The following is a 20753-nucleotide window of genomic DNA, read 5'->3' as shown; positions in this document are numbered from 1 at the left end:
GGGAACTGGGGGCAGTGGTAGTGGGCACACGGTCCAGGGGACGAAGGCACAGGAACACAGGGTAACTGGGAGGGCTGCTGTGCGACAGCGGGCGGACAGGCCTAGGGAACACACTCTCCACGAGGCCCTCTCCTCCATCATGGGAGCCTACCACCACTCCCAGGAGACGATGGCAACGGTACTGGCCAAGTTTCAGGAGACCCAGCGCATGCAGGAGGAACAGTATATGGGCTTCAGGGAGGAACTCAGAACCATCAGCCCCGCCCTGGGCACCATCGTAGGGGTGCTGAAGGAGATACTTAACACCAGGAGGGACACCGTGGCACTCCAAGGTGCCACTGACGCTAGCATGGACAAAGAACTGCCCACCACCTCTGCTAGTGGACAGGAGGCACCGCCACAGGACCACCACACCAGCACCCCACACCCTGCAGATGGAGAACCACCCCGCAAGCGGTCCCTGAGATTCAGGAACAGTACAGAGCACGATGCCAAGACCCCTGCCAAGAAATGAGACCCCCTGATTGTCATCCCACTGTCCCACTTTGTAACCCTGTCCATATTGGAACTGCCCCAACTCCACTTCCTATGCCCATATGGGCAGAGCACCTGTGAGACTAATAGACTGGACTCTGCCATGGACATACCTCCACCATCACACATCACCATTTTACCACCTCCCTCCAATAATTAGCACTTCAATAAACACCCTTGAAGCACAAAACAATCTGGAGTCAGTCTGTGATTATGAAAATGTGTATTAACAATGACAGTGAAAAAATCCGTTCTCAAATGTAATGTCAACATACCTATGTCACACATCTCAAGACCATGAGGAATCTAAGCAGATGACACACGTTGGTAACCACACCTGTGAAACCGTAATGGAAATGTACAACTCGGTTACCATATACTGGTTGAAATCGACAGACAGGATAGAGGTAGAAGTGTGAAAGTACTTGTAGTAGGCAGGAATGTATTCTCACCTGTGTGTCACTGGAAATATTGCTGGATAACTGAGTCCCTGTTGTCAATGTCTTCTTCCTCTGCTTCCTCCTCATCACTGTCCACAGGCTCCACAGCTGCCACAACACCGTCATCTGGACCATCCTCCTGCAGAAAAAGCACCTGTCGTCGCAAAGCCAGATTGTGCAGCATACAACAGGCCACGATGATCTGGCACAACTTCCTTGGTGAGTAGAATAGGGAACCACCTGACATATGGAGGCACCTGAACCTGGCCTTCAGGAGGCCGAAGGTACGTTCGATCACCCTCCTAGTCCGCCCATGGGCCTCATTGTAGCTTTCCTCTGCCCTGGTCCTGGGATTCCTCACTGGGGTCAGTAGCCATGATAGGTTGGGGTAACCAGAGTCCCCTAATAGCCACACCCAGTGCCTCTGGAGTTGACCCATCACATAAGGGATGCTGCTATTCCGCAGGATGTAGGCGTCATGCACAGAGCCAGGGAACATAGCATTTACCTGGGAGATGTACAGGTCTGCCAAACAGACCATCTGTACATTCATCGAATGATAACTCTTCCGGTTCCCGTACACCTGTTCACTCCTGTAGGGGGGAACCAGAGCTACATGGGTCCCATCAATGGCACCTATGATGTTAGGGATATGTCCAAGGGCATAGAAGTCACCTTTAACTGTAGCCAAATCCTCCACCTGAGGGAAAACGATGTAGCTCCGCATGTGTTTCAGAAGGGCAGACAACACTCTGGACAACACGTTGGAAAACATAGGCTGGGACATCCCTGATGCCATGGCCACTGTTGTTTGAAATGTCCCACTTGCTAGGAAATGGAGCACTGATAGCACCTGCACTTGAGGGGGGATCCCTGTGGGATGGCGGATTGCTGACATCAGGTCAGGCTTCAACTGGGTACGCAGTTCCTGGATTGTGGCACGGTCAAACCTGTAGGTGATGATTAAATGTCGCTCCTCCATTGTCAACAGGTCCACCAGCGGTCGGTACACTGGAGGATTCCGCCATCTCCTCACATGTCCCAGCGGACGGTGCCTAGGAAGGACAACAGCGACCACAGAGTCAAACGACTCAGAGGTATGTACCCACAGTCTACACAAAACACGAAAGATAATCCCAAAAGTTGCCTGTATGTGTGTTGAGTCTAGGCCTAGGTATGTGTGACGCAGTTGAAAATGAATCCATGTGGGCCCATGAAATGGCGGCTGCCTGACCTCTAAAGTGGGGCAATGGGATGTGAGGTAACTGCGCTGGCATTGTACACCGTCGCGGTAGGCGGACAAAGACCGCAGCGCAATGCTGCATTGGTTAACATTGGACCCTATGGGTCCTAGGAGCCAATGACGAAGTGCGCCGGCGGGGATGATACGCACAGCCACGGACGTCACTGCCGCGGACGTGACTGCCATTTTCTATCTGTTGAATCACTCGATACCTGATCTTCGACAGGAGAGGACCTACACTGCAAATGCTGCTGTAACCTCGGTCTGGAAGAGACAATGGCACGTGCGTATGGGGAAAGGGCCCCTGCCTTCACAGCACAGGAGTTGGAGAAGCTCGTGGATGGGGTCCTCCCCCAGTACACGCTACTCTACGGTCCTCAAGACCAACAGGTAAGTACATAGGGAGCACGTTGTATGGGCTATGTCTGAGTGTAGAGGGCTGGTTGTAAGAAGGAAGGGGCCACAGTTCTGCGTGCATGAAGGACTGTGAATACATGTGCCACATGGCAAAGCTAGGGATGTGGGCCACTCACTTCGACGGTGCAGTTGGTAATGACTTCTCTTCTTCCCCTGCACATTTCATGTAGGTCAGCGCCCACCAGAAGAAGGATATTTGGCGTGCCATCGCCAAGGACGTCCGGACCCTGGGGTTCCACAATAAATGGAGCACCCACTGCCGTAAAAGATGGGAGGGAATTAGCCGCTGGAGCAAGAAGATGGCGGAGGCTCAGCTGGGGATAGCCTCCCAACGTGGGAGGGGTGCCCGTCGCACCATGACCCCCCTGATGTTCCGGATCCTGGCAGTGGCCTACCCTGAGTTGGATGGGCGCTTGAGGGTAATCACAGCAGACACAAGGGGATGAGTACAACATCATTCTGCGGACTTTGCGCGCAGTGAAGGTGTCTGGGTGGGGGAGGAGGGCTGTGGGTTCCCCTAGGCCAGGGCGTGTTCCGTAGGCTAGGCCCCTCCGTAATGCAGGCCATGTGTCACTCCACCCCACCTCTGTAGAGTGCCAAGTACAGGTATACATGCCCCTGTGTTACTATGTGTGCAGATGTCCACCATAGCCATGTAGGCCATATCCCAGGAACTGCATCTGTAGAGCCCAACAGCGCGGCGTAGTGCAGGGGGCTGCTGTGTCTGTGTTGTCCGCCATAGCGGTAAGCCATGCACTCAACCTGTCTTTCTTCTGTCGCCCCCCCTTGTTTTTGGTCTCCCTGTTCTTGTGTGCATCAGCATCATCAGGCGGAGGTACAGTGGCACAGGAGCACGAGGGAGATGCATCCCACATGGCCATGGAGGGCCACACCACGGACTCTGAATACACCAGTGGGACGGAGGGCGAGGGGAGCTTCAAGGCAGTCACAGGATCTGCAACCAGCGACACAGACTCGTCCTCCGATGGAAGCTCCCTTGTGGTGGCGGCAAAATCTGTGCCCCCCACTTCTACAGGTACAGCCACCACCACCCCTGCCAGCACCGCCCTCCCAGCAGCCCCTCAGCCTTCGCCCCGTGCCTGCTCACCCAGGAGGGTGGGCATCCCCTTCGCCCCAGGCAACTCAGCCTCTGCCCTGTCACCTCTGCTGCCCTCAGTGAGGAGGCCATTGACCTCCTCAGGTCCCTCACTGTTGGACAGTCTACCATTTTGAATGCCATCCAGGGTGTAGAAAGGGAGTTGCAACACACAAATGCATTCCTGGAGGGCATTCATTCTGGTCAGGCTGCCCTTCATCGAACCCTGCAAACTCTGGCCTCAGCACTGATGGCAGCCATTGTCCCTGTCTCTTGCCTCCCCCCCTCCAACTTTCTCCACCCAGACCCAATCCCCTGTACCCCAGCCTAACCCAAGCACACCATCAGACCAGCATGCACACACGTCAACACACAAGGGAAGCTCAGGCAAACATAAGCACCACACATCCCACAGGCACTCACACAAGCATCACACACATACAGACACAGCAACATCCACTGCCTCCACTGTGTCCCCTCCTCGTCGTCTCCCTCCTCCCTCCCAGTCTCGTCTACACTCTCACCTGCATGCACTACCACTACAGCCACTAGGTCCCGCACCAGCACACCCACCACCACATCCCGCTCACCTGCACTCACCACCCCACTACCATTTACCCGTCCCCCCAACATACATCCACCTCACGACAGCCTCCAGCGCATGCACCTGTACCCAAAGCCACAAAAGTTACACCTCCTACAACAACCTCCTCTTCCTCCACTCCCAGACCCCCTCCAGCTACCCATCCCAGTGTTCCTAAGAAACTTTTCCTGACCAATCTTGACCTCTTTCCCGCCTCCCCCTCCAATTCATAGGTCCCGTACTAGCACCTCAGCCCCAAAATCTCTGGGACCAGTGTTGCCTGTTGTTAGAGGTATGTGGAGTGCACCGGGCACCAGGGCAGCCAGTGTGACATGGAGCCACAGCTCAGCCAGTCCCCCCGTGAAGCACCAGAAGTTGGACAGTGCCCGGCGGGAGTGGGGGAGGACTCCAGCCAGCAAAGCCGCTCACAAGGGTCACGGGGGGAGTGTCCACTCAGATGTGACTCCTCCCAAGGTGGGGAAGGGGCAGAAGAAATCGCCAAAGTCTGGGAGGTGCAGCACGGCGGAGAAGACCGCCATCATCCCTGCTGCCCAGGAGGCCACCGCCAGCCCCATCGTCACTGGCCAGGAGGCCCCCGCCAGAGTCAGTGCCCAGGAGGGCAGACCCATCGTCACTGGCCAGGAGGTCACCGCCAGAGTCAGTGCCCAGGAGGGCAGCACCATCATCACAGGCCAGGAGGCCACCGCCAAAGTCAGTGCCCAGGAGGGCAGCCCCATCGTCAGTGGCCAGGAGGCCACCGCCATAGTCAGTGCACAGGAGGGCAGCCCGATCGTCAGTGGCCAGGAGGCCACCGCCAGCCACAGCCCAGCTGCCCAGGAGGGCCCCGGCAGCCACAGCTAAGCTGCACAATGAAGGACCGCCAGCCTAGCTGGTAAATGAAGGACCGCCATGGCAAGCACCGCTGAACAGGGCAAAGACCGCTGAACAGGTCAGAAACTGCAAACTCAAGCACCGCTGAACAGGGCAAAGACCGCCATGGCAAGCACCGCTGAACAGGGCAAGAACCGCTGAACAGGGCAAAGACCGCCATGGCAAGCACTGCTGAACAGGGCAAGCCCTGCTGAACAGGTCAGAAACTGCAAACTCAAGCACCGCTGAACAGGGCAAAGACCGCCATGGCAAGGACCGCCAACTCAAGCACCACTAGCCCATGAGCGGCAGGGGCAGTGACGCAACTGTGACCGTCACGGGGAGAGTGATGCACTCTGGGCACCAGTCCCCTCCAGAACCAGTGGAGACATGCATCCACTCCATCTGTCCTTAACAGGATGAAGCACTCTTGGCACCAGTCCCCCTCCAGAACCAGTGGAGACTGTTATCTACTTTAGAGACTGTGGCTTTGCACTCCCCAGGATGGTACAGTGGGCAACCCACCCACTGTATAGACTTGAGAGACTGTGGCTTTGTACTCCCCAGGATGGTACAGTGGGCAAACCACCCACTGGAGAGACTTGAGAGACTGTGGCTTTGCACTCCCCAGGATGGTACAGTGGGCAAACCACCCACTGGAGAGACTTGAGAGACTGTGGCTTTGCACTCCCCAGGATAAAGCAGTGGGCAAACTACCCACTGGAGAGACTTGAGAGACTGTGGCTTTGCACTCCCCAGGATTAAGCAGTGGGCAACCCACCCACTGTAGAGACTTGAGAGACTGTGGCTTTGCACTCCCCAGGTTTGAACAGTGGGCAACCCTCCCACTGTAGAGACTTGAGAGACTGTGGCTTTGCACCCCCCAGGATGGTACAGTGGGCAACCCTCCCACTGTAGAGACTTGAGAGACTGTGGCTTTGCATTCCCCAGGATACATCAATGGGAATGGAGCCCCGTCGAGGATCTGGCGTGGTGCACTCATCCAGCTGAGGTGCCCCCAATTCCCTTCCCCCTGAGGTGCCTGTTGTATTTCTATCTGATGCCCCTGCAGTGTTCTCTCCGTTTTGATCAGGTATCTGATGTGGGCCTCGCCCATGCATTTTGGGCCCAGTGGTCCACGGACAATGAATGGTGCACTACTAATCGTGATGTCTATTTTGTTGAATGTGTAATTATATTTGTATATATTTGGTTACTGTATTTTGATATATTACAATGGTTGAACTCATTTCCTTTTGTGTTTGCATTCTTCCGGGGGGGGGGTTGGGAGTTGTTACTGTAATGTTTGGATATGCATTGGTGTGTGTGTGAGGGTCGGGATGGGGGTGTTGCGTGTGTGTGTCCCTGACTTTTGCCTCCCCTATGCCGTAGGTGCAGTACTCACCGTTGTCTTCGCCGCCGGCGTTGATGATGGTCGTATAGGAGCAGGAAGACTATCGCAGGAAGAATTTGGAGTTCCGGTTCCATGGTGTCGTCTTTCCTCGTGGGGTGTGTAGAGGTGAGCGTTTTCCCTTTGAAATGGCTGTTTCCGCCGTGTTTTTATCCGCGGGGAATCCGCCCCGGAAAAGGTGGCGGATTGGTAGGTTGTGATACTGTGGGAGGTACATTGGCTTCTGCCTGTCTGTTGGCGGTGACCGCCAAGCTGTTTGTCTGTACCGCAGTGGCGGTCGGAGTGTTAAAGTGGATGTCTTTGTTGGCGGTTTCCGCCACGGTCGTAATTGCACATTTTTTACCGCCGCCCTGTTGGCGGTCTTACCGTCACTTTAACACCGTCCGCCAGGGTTGTAATGACCCCCTATGTCTTATTTTTTTCAGAAAGTCCTGCACAGCTAAGTTGATGCAATATGGCGAACACAGGACCCTGAAATCACCACCATCTTCCATGGCCTTGACTACATCACTGTAATTGTCCATGGCAACAAATCCAATTTTGCAGCTATTCACACACCTTACTGTTAAAGTCTTCCAAGATGTTTGCAGCTGTATGGGGTTTCTCCATGGCGAACATGGTTATTGTTGCATGCTTCCGAACAAAGTATCTTCAGCACTGATACCTGAGTATAGCCAACTTCCTATTGTACAAACCTGTTGTTGATGATTCCGGTTGTCAGGGGCCCCTCCTCGCTAAATGTGCCCATAATAGTATAGGGTCTGTAATAAGATGTTCTTTTCTTTTCTGTGGCCACTGATGCAGACAACTTCTGAAAAGTAGGAGGTGGTAAATTCAATGTATGTCTTGCGGCAGTCTCTGTATGCTATGGTGTCTCCAGCTGACGTGTGCCATTTTGAGGTTGCTGAGGTGGGTGATACTGGCACACTGCTGAGGACAGGGCTGCTTTGTTTAAAGATTTCAACCTCTTATTCCTCATCACCTCTCACCATTATTGGATCTGATTCCTCACACTCCTCACCTTCTTCAACACCACATGCAGCAATTTTTTTAAGGTGCTCATCCCACTAGATTGTCTGATTATTTTCATGTAGGTTGTTTGGCCTCCATTACCATAGTGTGAACTAGTTTTACCGCAATGAACAATCGCATGGCGAATGGAATACATTGCATGGTTATCCCCTGCTTGATAATCGTACAAAATTCCTAAACTGAGGAGGAGAACTTTCTTAGTGTGCCAGTGCCAAAATTGCTGAAAAAGAACTGGAGGTAGGTGGCTGAGTCGTCGATTGCATCTGTGCAGTGCATACTTCTACTGGGGTAGGGTTTCATGCAAGTCTCAGCGGGGGCCTTACAAATATGGTAGTTGGCGCTGGCAGTAGTATGAGTGCCATATCCCTCGCAGTAGGTTAAATAACAAGGGTAATGTAAGCCTTCTCAGAGTCAGCTTCCATGACAATGACTGGCTCATCAGCCTTCTCACCCCTTTCCAAAATTCTAAGGCTTTAAGGAATCATTCTTTTCCCTTGCCTCTCCTAGCATGTCTTGGATTCTTCTGGGGTCCAATCCATGTCCAGACCATCAGAAAGGGTGCTTGGAGAAGTCGGTGGATCACCCTTCCTTTATCTTGCTGGAGATCTGGGAGCCAATGTTTTTAAAAGGAGAGGTTCTGGCTCAGTAGGAAGCTCAATCTCCTGTTCTGCTCCTAATTCAGGAAGATCTACTATTGCTGGCTGTGGCTGCTGTCCACTTTGCTCAGTTTCCTGCAACATCTGAGTACTACTTTGAGAATGGGACAAACGCAAACCAACCTCACTGCGCGTCATCGTTTCCGTGATTGCAGTGGCTGCCTCGCTGACAGACATGGGCTTACATTGGGTTGGTGCCATTGAAGCGGGAGTGCTGCTCCCAGCCCCCCCAAGAGGCCGATGCAGAAGGCACAAGTTTCCGGAAAAAGGTTGTGGTCAGCACATCAGTGGTAGAAAGTTGCTTCTTCTCACCGGCCACTTTCTTAACAGTACCTTTCTTTGGGGCCATCTTAAAGCAGTCAGTTGGAAGTGACACTAAGCTGCACAAGCAAAACAGATTGGAGGACTCAGGTCACGTTTTGTGTGGTCCTGTGTCTTTGTACAGGCCTTCTGTCTCCCAGTACTGTGAATGATGTCTCTTCTCTTGCATCTAAAAGCAAACAAGAAAGGAAAACATTTAGTGAAACTTGGCATTATTGCAATTTGAATTAGTACAGACAAAGACAGTATAATTTAGTGTGGTCGATACTTAAGTTTATATCCTGAATAATTAACAACAATATGTTTTGTACGTTAAAGACTCATAAAATTGAGGCTCAAGTTTTGACCTACACAATGATGTTGCCATACTTACATCATCTCCAGTAAAGCCCAAATTTGCTCAAAATCTGTGGCAGCAATTGAAAATGTGGCCATAGCTTTTGGGCAAAATTTCAGGTTGTAAGCTGAATGTAAATAAAACAGAGGTCAATTAGTGGACCCTCATTTTGAAAAGATGGCTTAGTATCTGGGGAACCAAATACCAATTGATATGGTTAATATAGGCCTGAATTATGACACATTGTAGGAAAGTACTATCTTGACTGACATGTTACCCCCATTTTCACTTGTGTTTCAGTTTGTTTTTGCCTGTCTCACTGGGATCCTGCTAGCCAGGACCCCAGTGCTCATAGTCTGTGGCCTAAATGTGTTCCCTGTGTGGTGCCTAAGTGTGTCACTGAGGCTCTGCTGCTAACCAGAACCTCAGTGCTTATGCCTTCTCTGCTTTTAAAATTGTCACTGTAGGCTAGTGACCATTTTCACCAATTCTGATTGGCACACTAGAACACCCTTATAATTCCCTAGTATATGGTACCTAGGTACCCAGGGTATTGGGATTCCAGGAGATCCCTATGGGCTTCAGCATTTCATTTGCGACCCATAGGGAGCTCAGACAATTCTTATACAGGACTGCCACTGCAGCCTGAGTGAAATAACATCCACAACATTTCACAGCCATTTTACAATGCACTTAAGTAACTTATAAGTCACCTATATGTCTAACCCTCACCTTGTGAAGGTTAGGTGTAAAGTTACTAAGTGTGAGGGTACCCTGGCACTAGCCAAAGTGCCCCCACATTGTTCAGGGCAATTTCCCCGGACTTTTTGAGTGTAGGGACACCATTACATGCGTGCACTACATATAGGTCAATACATATATGTAGCTTCACAATGGTAACTCCGAACATGGCCATGTAACATGTGTAAGATCATGGAATTGCCCCCCCATGCCAAATATGGTATTGGGGTGCCAATCCCATGCATCCCCGGGGCTCCAGCATGGACCCTGGGTACTCCCAAACTAGCTTTCTGGGGTTTCACTGCAGCTACCGCTGCTGCCAACCCTCAGACAGGTTTCTGCCCCCCTGGGGTCTGGGAAGCCCAGTCCCAGGAAGGCAGAACAAAGGATTTCCTCTCCGAGAGGGTGTTACACCCTCTCCCTTTGGAAATAGGTGTTAAGGGCTGTGGAGGAGTAGCCTCCCCCAGCCTCTGGAAATGCTTTGAAGGACACAGATCGTGCCCTCCTTGCATAAGCCAGTCTATACCGGTTCAGGGATCCCCCAGGACAAAGGAAAGGGGAGTGACTACTCCCCTGTTCATCACCACCCCAGGGGTGGTGCCCAGAGCCCCTCCAGTGTGTCCCAGACCTCTGCCATCTTGAATGCAGAGGTGTGAGGGCACATTCGAGGCCTCTGAGTGGCCAGCAGGTGATGTCAGAGACCCATCCTGATAGGGGGTTACCTGGTTAGGTGGCCAATCCTCCTCTGAGGGCTATTTAGGGTCTCTCCTGTGGATTTCTCTTCAGATAATGAATACAAGAGCTCATCAGATCTGCATCTCTCTCTTCGACTTCTTCCAAGGATCGACCGCTGACTGCTCCAGGACACCTGCAAAACCACAACAAAGTAACAAGATGACTACCAGCAACATTGTAGCGCCTAATCCTGCCGGCTTTCTCGACTGTTTCCTGGTGGTGCATGCTCTGATGGCTGTCTGCCTTCACCCTGCACTGGAAGCCAAGAAGAAATCTCCAGTGGGGCACCGGAATCTTCCCCCTGCTAACGCAGGCACCAAACTTCTGCATCACTGGTCCTCTGGTCCCCTCTCATCTTGACGAGCGTGGTCCCTGGAACACAGGAGCTGGATCCAAGTGACCCCGACAGTCGAGAGGTCCTTCTGTCCAAATTTAGTGGAGGTAAGTCCTAGCCTCCCCATGCTAAACAGTAATCCTGTGTACTGCATGAACTGCAGCTGCTAGGGCTTCTGTGCACTTTTGCAAGGAATTCTTTGTGCACAGCATAGCCCAGGTCCCCAGCACTCCATCCTGCTTTGCTCAACTCGCTGAGTTGACCACCGACTTCGTGGGACCTTCCTTTGTAGTGTTGAGACAACCACCATACTCAGATTTCTTGAATGCCTGTTCAAGTGCTTCTGCAGGTGCTGCCTGCTTCTGCATGGGCTCTCTGTGCTGCTGAGTGTCCCCACTGTCTCCTCCTCCAAGGGACGACCTCCTGTCCTTCCTGGGCCATGGCAGCACCCATTTTCTTCAACCTCGACCTTTGCAGCTAGCAAGGATTGTTTGCGGTCTTTCTCTGTGGAAACAACTCTGCATCCTCCACCACGCCGTGTGACATTTTTTGTGCAAAGGAGAAGTTTCTGGCATCTTCTGTTGTTGAAGAATCTTCAGCTTCTTCCACCCAGAGGCAGCCATTTTGCACCTTCATCTGGGGTTTAGTGGGCTCCTGCCCCCCGGGACACTTTCGTGACTCTTGGACTTGGTCCGCTTCCTTTACAGGTCCTCAGGTCAGGGAATCTGTCTTCAGTGCTTTGCAGTCAGTTGTTGTCTTTGCAGAATCTCCTGTCACGACTTTAGTGTGTTTCTGGGGAAGTAGGGTCACCTTACTCCTACGTTTCAGGGTCTTGGGGTGGGGTATATTGGACACCCTTAGTGTTTTCTTATACTCCCAGGGACTCTCTACACACTACACTAGGCCTGGGGTCCCCAAGTGGTTCGCATTTCACTCTCTTAGTATATGGTTTGTGTTGCCCCTAGGCCTATTGCATCCTATTGTATTCTACAGTGTTTGCACTACTTTTCTAACTATTTGCTTACCTGATTTTGGTTTGTGTGCACATTTTGTGTACTTTACTTACCTCCTAAGGGAGTATATCCTCTGAGATAATTCTGACACATTGAACTTATATAAAGTACCTTTATTTTTGGTAACTCTGAGTATTGTGATTTTTATGATATAGTGGCATATGATATAAGTGGTATAGTAGGAGCTTTGCATGTCTCCTAGTTCAGCCTAAGCTGCTCTGCTATAGCTACCTCTATCAGCCTAAGCTGTTAGAACACTACTAATCTACTGATAAGGGATAGCTTGACCTGGCACAAGGTGTAAGCACCATCAGGTACCCACTATAAGCCTGGCCAGCCTCCTACACACATTGATTGTGGAACCCCTCTCTCTAATTAGGTAGGGGGACAGACTTTATCTGGGTCAGATTGGGAGGTGCAATATTATTAACATGACCATATAGCGTAGGTATTTATATTTATTCAGATCTATTCCTTTATACCTATATAATTGTTTCTTAATAAAATAGAAATTAGCCGGCATAAATTTATCTAGGCCAATAAAAGATGTTTGCACCATCCATCACCATCAGCTGCCTCGAAAAGAGGGTGGATTTGCACTACCATTAAACCAACATAAGGAAATATGGATACCGCCTACTTTAAACACACACTGTTCAAAATGCTATTGGTCTATCATTGGGTCTGGCAGGCTATCTGTTCTTCCTGTCAGGTATCCAGTTTTAATCAATATACCTGATTAGGGAAAATTGTAATATTTTACTCTCCTTCCAAGATAGTTTTCTCAGGTGTTGTGGTATAGCCAAAATCCAGTATTTGGGGCAATTTGTTAAGAATGGAACCCGTATATCTTTTCAAGATCTGGGTAGGGACTATCGTCTCCCCAAAATCAAGGCCTTTTATTCTCTGCAACTAAAAAAAATGTGTTGCAGCTATCAGTCAGAGCATTATTATTAACCACAATGAATTTCTTGAGAGCTTTACTAACATTAGGAAGCGTGGCCACATATGTGCATTCCATTCAGTCTTAGGGCATCAGGCGAGTGTAGGCAGTATGTTTGAGGTACTTGCTGCTAATAGATCTAGATGTCTATTTTGCAATGATATGATACACCAATATATTGACTCAAGGTACTCTCAATGTTTCTCGACCTAAAGTGCATTGTTTTCTAACTCTAAATGATACATATTACACACTTTAAGATGTATAACTGGGGGCTGAGGGAAACACAGGTCTGTTTCAAGTGTGATATACACGAAGCAGACAGTCTGCATTTTTGTAACATGTGGTCCTATTTTACAGTTTTGGAATCAGGTATTCATAATAATTAATCACCTCTGTAAGACAATGCCATTCCTAATGTACAGAATGTGTTGAATGTACACTCTCCAGATGTCCCGATGGAGGTTGCTGGTATTTTTTTTCTTTGCTGTCACTTCTGCAATGATCATCATTACTTGCTCCTGGCTGCAACAGGAAGCTTTGGATCCTCTATCCTGGTTGTTCATTTTCCTTTTAAGGTTTGGAACTTGCAGTTACTGGCTGTCATCCACGTTGCCATTGGCTAATGAAAATGTAAGAGCTAGTCAAGGGGTAGTGTAGGTTGATTTACCTGGTTGTGATCAGAGAGTTTGAAATAACGCCGCAGTCATCAGGGATAGTTTTTTTTTCTGGACTTGGGAATTGCCTCCTTTTAATTATAACTATTCCTGTTTCTTTTTACTGCTCTTACGTTTGCTTGATGGTTCTTAAACAGTTTCTATTGATGCATTCTTTATTTTTCTCTTTCGATTCAAGCCACAGAACTATGTTATTTCTTTATTGAATTTTAACTTGTCAAAAATAATAAATATAAAAAAAATAACAATATATCAAACTATTTTAAAGTCACACCACACCACCATAATTTTGCTTTATAGGCATCTGTTCTAAGGATGACATCTGTGGCAGCCAGGGAGGTGCATGGAATGATGGAATATTCCTTAAACAAAGAAGGATGATGTGTGCCTATGGCAGTCAAGAGGGTCCTGTGTAAATTGAATAATCCTAAACAAAAAAATTATCTTGGTGTGTGTGCAGTGCTACTACTATGGCAGGAAGGGGAGCCGGGGGAAGTGGAATAATATCTAAATAAATGAATGCTGTTTTGCGGCTGTTCACCTATGACATTTGGGGGCATATTTGAGACTGCTAGCGCCACCTCAAGCAATGCTCCAGTGGTTCTAACCTCTGCTCCATAGTTACAAAGAGATGTAATGCCATTTTCTGTGGCGTTATGCCTCCTTATAAATATGGGCCCCTCCGCAACAGTTTTCTGTGTCAGGGAGCATAAAATGGGTGTTGCTCTGGGCGTGCCACAGCAGCACCCATTGCATTTTGACACTGCCTCAGATTTACGATATTTCCTAAACCTGAGGCTGTGCCAAAATCTAACACCACACCATGGGTGCCATTAGCAAGGCATAATGAGGAGGAATACTTTATTCCCCCTTGGTTATTGCTTTTTTTATGTGTGATGCACTCTGCGGCAATGCATAGAAAGAACAAAATGGCAGAAATTATTGATTTTGGGTGGTAAAGTTTCCTTTCCTGCACATAAACAATCATTTGAAAATGACACTTTGGCAAAGTGCCAATAGTGATTGACACCTTCCTGCACATAAACAATTACACCCCTCAACACAGACATCCTTGCACAATGGTGCAACGGATGCCTGTGCTGGCAGCTAAATCTAGCACCAGCGCAGGGGACAACACAGGGGTGCACTGTATTCAATTAAATAAGACAAATCCCTGTGTTGTGAAAATGACGGAGTGCAGCGCTGTCAATTTCGGAGCAGCGTCGCACTCTGTCTTTTTCCCATAAATATGGGCCTTAGGAGGTTAAAGGACGGAGGCAAAATGCAAAACTTTTTTGAAAAGAAATGAAAAAAATAATAAAAAGATAAATTAAAAAATTTAAAAAATCCAAAAATAAAGTTATCGATTTAAATATATAACTCTAAATACAGAAAATTAAATAAATAAAAAAATGATAATTAAAAAAATGAAAATTAATTGCTGTAGTACTACGGGAGGATGAGAAACCCATTGGAAGGCAAGGAGGTGTGGGCGAAAAATGCAAAAAAAATGCATGTGATATAAAACACTGTTCATCATAATCATATTCATAATATAAATATAATACAATGATCCTCAAGCATATTATCAGGGGAAGTTGAATAAAATAACAAAAAGCCTATGACAAAGGACACTAGCTAACTGCACAAAATGGCCACCGGCCACATGGTCAAACAACAAAAGGAAGCATGGAGAACAAAGAACACATGCAAGCCTATGGCAAAGTACACTAGCTGGCTAAACAAAATGGACACTTGCCACATGGTCAGACAACAACAGCAAGTAAGGAAGCATGGAGAAGAAAGAAAACATGCAATCCTATGGGAAAAGCAAACTGATGGGATGCACAAAATGAAAATGGCCGCCGGCCACATGGTCAAACAACAACAGTAAGCAAGGAGGGAAGGAGAACAAAGAACACATCCAAGGCTATGGCACAGTACACTATCTGGCTACACCAAATGGCCACCAGCTACATGCTCAATAAACAAAAACAAGCAATGAGGCATTGAGAACAAATAACAAGTTCAGGCCTATGAACACCACTACACATAATGGCTCTTGGCCACATGGCATGGAGAACAAAGACAAATGATGGCCTTTGGCAAACACACTCACACACTCACTGGCCAGACAAAGGAGGCATGATAACACTGAAGGAAATACTACCATTAATTCAGCAATGCCAAACAATATATTTAACTGACCTATACCAATTGTACAACAACACACATCCTCCTATGGCATCAAATGTTACCTCACCTATACACTTTTTTCAGAAAGAAAATATGAAATACAAACAATAACCAATATTTTTAATTTAATTCAATGCCGTCCCTGCCCTTAATTATGTTTTTTTTTTAAATTAAACACTCATTGTTACACTTTTCATCCTTGGTGCAGTCTCCCTTAACTTTTTGCCTCTGTTTCCCAGGTTGTTGATGTGTGCTGGACTATGTTTTTGCTGTTTTTGTTACAATGTGATCTTTACCACTGCTAACCAGTGCTAAAGTGAAATTGCACCTATACAAAATGTGTATATAATTGGCTTATCCATGATTGGCATATTTGATTTACTACTAAGTCCCTAGTACAGTGCACTAGAGGTGCCAAGGGCCTGTAAAACAAATGCTACTAGTGGGCCTGCAGCACTGGTTGTGCCACCCACACAAGTAGGTCTGTAATCATGTCTCAGACCTCCCACTGCAGTGTTTGTGTGTGCAGTTTTAACTGTAAATTCAACTTCGCAAGTGTACCCACTTGCCAGGCCTAAACCTTCCCTTCCCTTCCTTTTCTTACATATAAGACACCCCTAAGGTAGGCCCTAGGTACCCCCAAGGGCAGGGTGCAATGTATGGTTAAGGTAGGACATACAGGCCCTCATATCAACCCTGGCGGTTGGTGACCGCCAGAGGAAATGTGATGGTAGTATCGCTACCAGGCTGGCGGAGTACCGCCATGGTGGTCCTGGCGGTAGTAATCCTGGGGATTTAGACTCCCCTTACCGCCAGCCTTTCCATGGCGCCATGGAAAGGCTGGCGGTAAGGGGACTCGGGGTGCCCCTGCACTGCCCATGCACTTGGCATGGGCAGTTCAGGGGCCCTCAGGCACAGCCCCATTGCGCAATCCACTGCCCGAATTACGGGCAGTGGATTGCGCGACGGGTTTTCCTGTACCCGCCGCACGGCCACATTGCCGGCTGCTCCATTAGGAGCCGGCTGCAATGTAATAGCCCAGCGGGGATGTCCCAATGCGGCTGGCTCATTCCTGGCTGCATAGGCGGCTGACTGGTGGTCCAATATTGGCGGTCGGCCTCGACCAACCGCCAATGTTGTAATGAGGGCCATAGTATTGTGTTTTATATGTCCTGACAGTGAAATATTGCTAAATTAGTTTTTCACTGTTGCAAGGCCTGCCCCTCTCACAGGTTAACATGGGGACTACCTTTAAATCTGATTAAAGTATAGATTCCCTTTGGGAGCAGATAGACATGTGAAGTTTGGGGTCTCTGAGCTCATAATTTAAAAATACATCTTTTAGTAAAGTTGATTTTAAGATTGTGTGTTTGAAAATACCACATTTAGAAAGTGAGAATTTTCTTGCTTAACCATTTCTGTGGCTCTGCCTGTTTGTGGATTTCCTGTCTGGGTCAGTATGACAGTTGGGCTGGTTGCACCTCACACTAGACAGTGACACACAGGGATCTGGGGTATAGTCTGCATTTCCTGATGAGCCATCTGTGCTAGGAGGGAGGGGGGAGTGGTCGCTCACACATGAAAGGGCTGTGCCTGCCCTCACACAATGCAGTCTCCAACCCCATGGTGAGTGTCTGGGGCCTGGCCTGTACAAGGCAGGATTTTACAATCAAGAGAGACTTTACTTTGAAGTAGGCCTACTTAAAAGGAGAATATGGATATAAGAAGGGCATCCAAAACCACAGACTTTGGAAGACTTCTCGAAAGCAAGAGGAACCTCTGCCTGGAGAAGCTGAGGAAGAAGAGATGCCCTGCCTGTGACTGTGCTTTGTGGAGCTATCCTGCAGTTGCTGCTTTTGCCTGTGCTAGAGGACAAAGACTGGACTTTGTGTGGCCTTCCTTCTCGTGAAGGACTCTCCAAGAGCTTGATTTAGAGCTTGCCTCCTGTTGTTTGAAGTATCAGGGACAGCAAAGACTTCTCTCTGCCAGCACCTGGAGCCAAGTGGTGCCCATCTAAATCTTGGGACCCTGAAAAGAGTAGCTGGCATCCCAAGGTTAAGAAATCAACGCACAGAACCCCGTGTGGGGAAAAGATCGACGCAACTCCGATCTGCGGCTGAAAATCGACACTTGCCTGCAACGTGACCCGAAGATCGACACCCAGGGCTGGGGAAGTGACGCACAGCATCGCTGATTGAGGCTTTTGAGATCGCAACCGGCCCTGCGTGGTTTTCAGATCATCGTGTGGCTGGATTTCCGAGGCAAACACTGCTGGGTGTAGAAAAACGATGGGAGGCTTACCCAGACCCGAGAGTGCTGGTCGGATCAACGCAATCCTCTCCTGCGGAGAGAAGAAACGATGCACGCTGACCAGACTAAAGGAGGAACGACGCAAGGTCTCACTCGTCAGTGAAATTGACGCAACACAAGCCCTTTTGACGCACACTCACCCATGCGGTGTTATTTTTGACGCACCCAAAGTACATTTTCATGCAACCAGCGTTATTGTCTGTTTAAAATTACATGAAGAATCTTTTTGCATTTTTAGTGATAACTTGACTTGTATATTGTGGATTTTTGTCGTTTTGGTCTTGTTTTGTTTAGATAAATATTCTCTATTTTTCTAGTGTTTGTAGTGTTTTCATGAAGTTACTGTGTGTGTTGTACAAATACTTTATACCTAGCACTCTGACGTTAAGCCTACTGCTCGTGCCAAGCTACCATGGAGGTAAGCAGGGGTTAGCTGAGGGTGATTCTCTTTTACCCTGACTAGAGTGAGGGTCCTTGCTTGGACAGGGGTAACCTTACTGCCAACCAAAGACCCCATTTCTAACACTCATATACCACAGAAACAGTTATTTAATGCACTCTTGACTAGTATTGGGCTTGGTGGTTAAATGGCCCTTTTGCAGACTAGGCCACACAGCAAAAGAGGAAAAATGAAATGCAAAAAATAACTAGCCCCCTACTGAAACCCCAGGCCCCCCATCACAATCAAATTTAAAAATAAAAAAAAGTACAAAGAACTACTTGTGCATGCCCTATCAAACAAACAACATCCTTATCCAATAGTTCTTGAACTTACTTGTTATATCACAAAAACAAAGTCCCTAAATCCAGTGGTATATATGCATCAATCAAAGAGAGCGATCCTTCCACCTCGAAAGCCAAGTAAAAGTGAGCAGGCAAGACACTGGGTGGAGCCTGCTGGACAGGAACAAGAAGTTTAAGTCTCTGGGGCGCTTCCTTCCTGTTGAAATAAAAGTTTAAAAAAGGCTTCTTGCACTAAAAAACAACTTGAACAGCCCTTTGGAGTAGAATATACACTCAAATACATCTTTTTTTAGTATACTTAACTACTTCTTGAGTATAGAATCTGCTCGAGGTGCAGCCATGCTCCCCAGTGGCATGAAAAAGGCAATGTTGCAGCTGAAGATGTGGAAGGAATAACATTCACATGTAAATCCACTCTATAGCACCAGTTTGTGCCACAGGGACAGTATCTCCTTAGGTCTGTGCTGAAGCTCATGCCAGGTCTGTGATAGCTGGCAACCTGCCCTCTTCACTCAACCACTGTTGACATATCTGCCATAGACTGTCATTGTCTCAATTCTTACCTATTGTCAATTTGGACACCTCCTCACTAATGCACACTTCTCCTACCCATGTCTCATGACATGTCCCCTACCCTTGGCTCAGGATCTCTCAAGGGGTTAGTGAACTGTACATTGTACTGTATTGGAAAATGAACTTGCACATGTAAATAAATCACAATAATCACGTCTCATGCACTTTTTTCAGTGTTTAATCAACTCATATAGCTGTCTGCATTGTGAGAAGCAGTGTCAATGAGAAAAGAACCAAATGACATGTGTGGTTTACTGTCAGACACAAAGGCACACACTAGGACTCAAACATGGTAAAGGTGACCAATAGTATTGTGGACTACAAACACCTCACTGAGCGCCACAAACATGTATTGAAGACATTTCCACGCAAGTTGACATATGGCATGAATGGTTCAGATTTCAAGTGTCAGGACATTTCCCTGACAAATGTACCAATATAAGAAATATGTGAGGAACTAAAGAGTATATTCAAAACGGTGACAGGCAGCTGTCAATATGCCAGTACCCATACCTCAAATAAGGTGGAGTATAATGTGCAAAACTTTTATAAAAAGATTGTGACAGATCTTATCAATTACAATTGATGTAGCATCAGTACATATCAAATATATTGTATCCATACACAATCAGAGTGTCAGGAACTGTGCGGAAAAATTCTTGAGAAGCCAATGTCATAGGGCTGCCAATCAGACAGGTCCTTGGACACTGGGGATACATGTAGTCATATGTGTAAATCAATACTGAATGCAGACCCCAAGGCATTTCCCCAACTTAGATAGTACCGACAAGAGAGCACCCAAACAGTCAATCATCATAGACACCTAATTGTCCAAAATATAACAGGAATTATTGGTACCTAAAAACATAAGCTATTAAAAACCTAACCTACTCACCTACCTATACTAAGCTTACCTATACTAACTGATCTTATCGTAACCCTACAGCTATCTACTCTTCTCTAAACGTAACTTATACACATAACGCCACTCAATAAACATTGTTCCCCAACCCTTCCTAATGAGACAATAGACGTGGAGAACATCATGAACTAACCGACACACAAACTAACTAATTCTATGTTCTAGACAAATACGTGTTTTTTTTATTGTTTAATTTTGTATGTTTTTGTACATATACCCCTAAACATAAAACCACCTAACTACCCCAAAACAAAAACAATGCCTAAATCCCAACCCCTAAATTACACTAACTCTATCCTAAAACTAACACATACTATCCTACCTAACCAATATCTAGCTCCATAAAATCCACTAAAGTATTGAACGATGCACACTGGGGAAGGGAAGGTTCATGGAAGTGGTGAGTGGCCACACCTACAGCTTCATGAGCTTACTCTTTATGAATTTCAGCATTTCATAATTTCAGACATTTTCTGCCTCCAGTCTGGCCAACTAGCCTTCTGCTTGGCCATGTCTTTTCACATTTCTGCCTCAAAGATGATCCCAGTGGCAGATGGTGGTGGCTGTCGTGGTGCTGGTTATCTCTGATGTGCGGCAGATGTTGAGGGTGCCAGACCTGAAGGAG

Source organism: Pleurodeles waltl, chromosome 2_2, assembly GCF_031143425.1.
Source record: "Pleurodeles waltl isolate 20211129_DDA chromosome 2_2, aPleWal1.hap1.20221129, whole genome shotgun sequence".
NCBI lineage: Eukaryota > Metazoa > Chordata > Amphibia > Caudata > Salamandridae > Pleurodeles > Pleurodeles waltl.
This window is presented reverse-complemented; position numbering follows the sequence as displayed.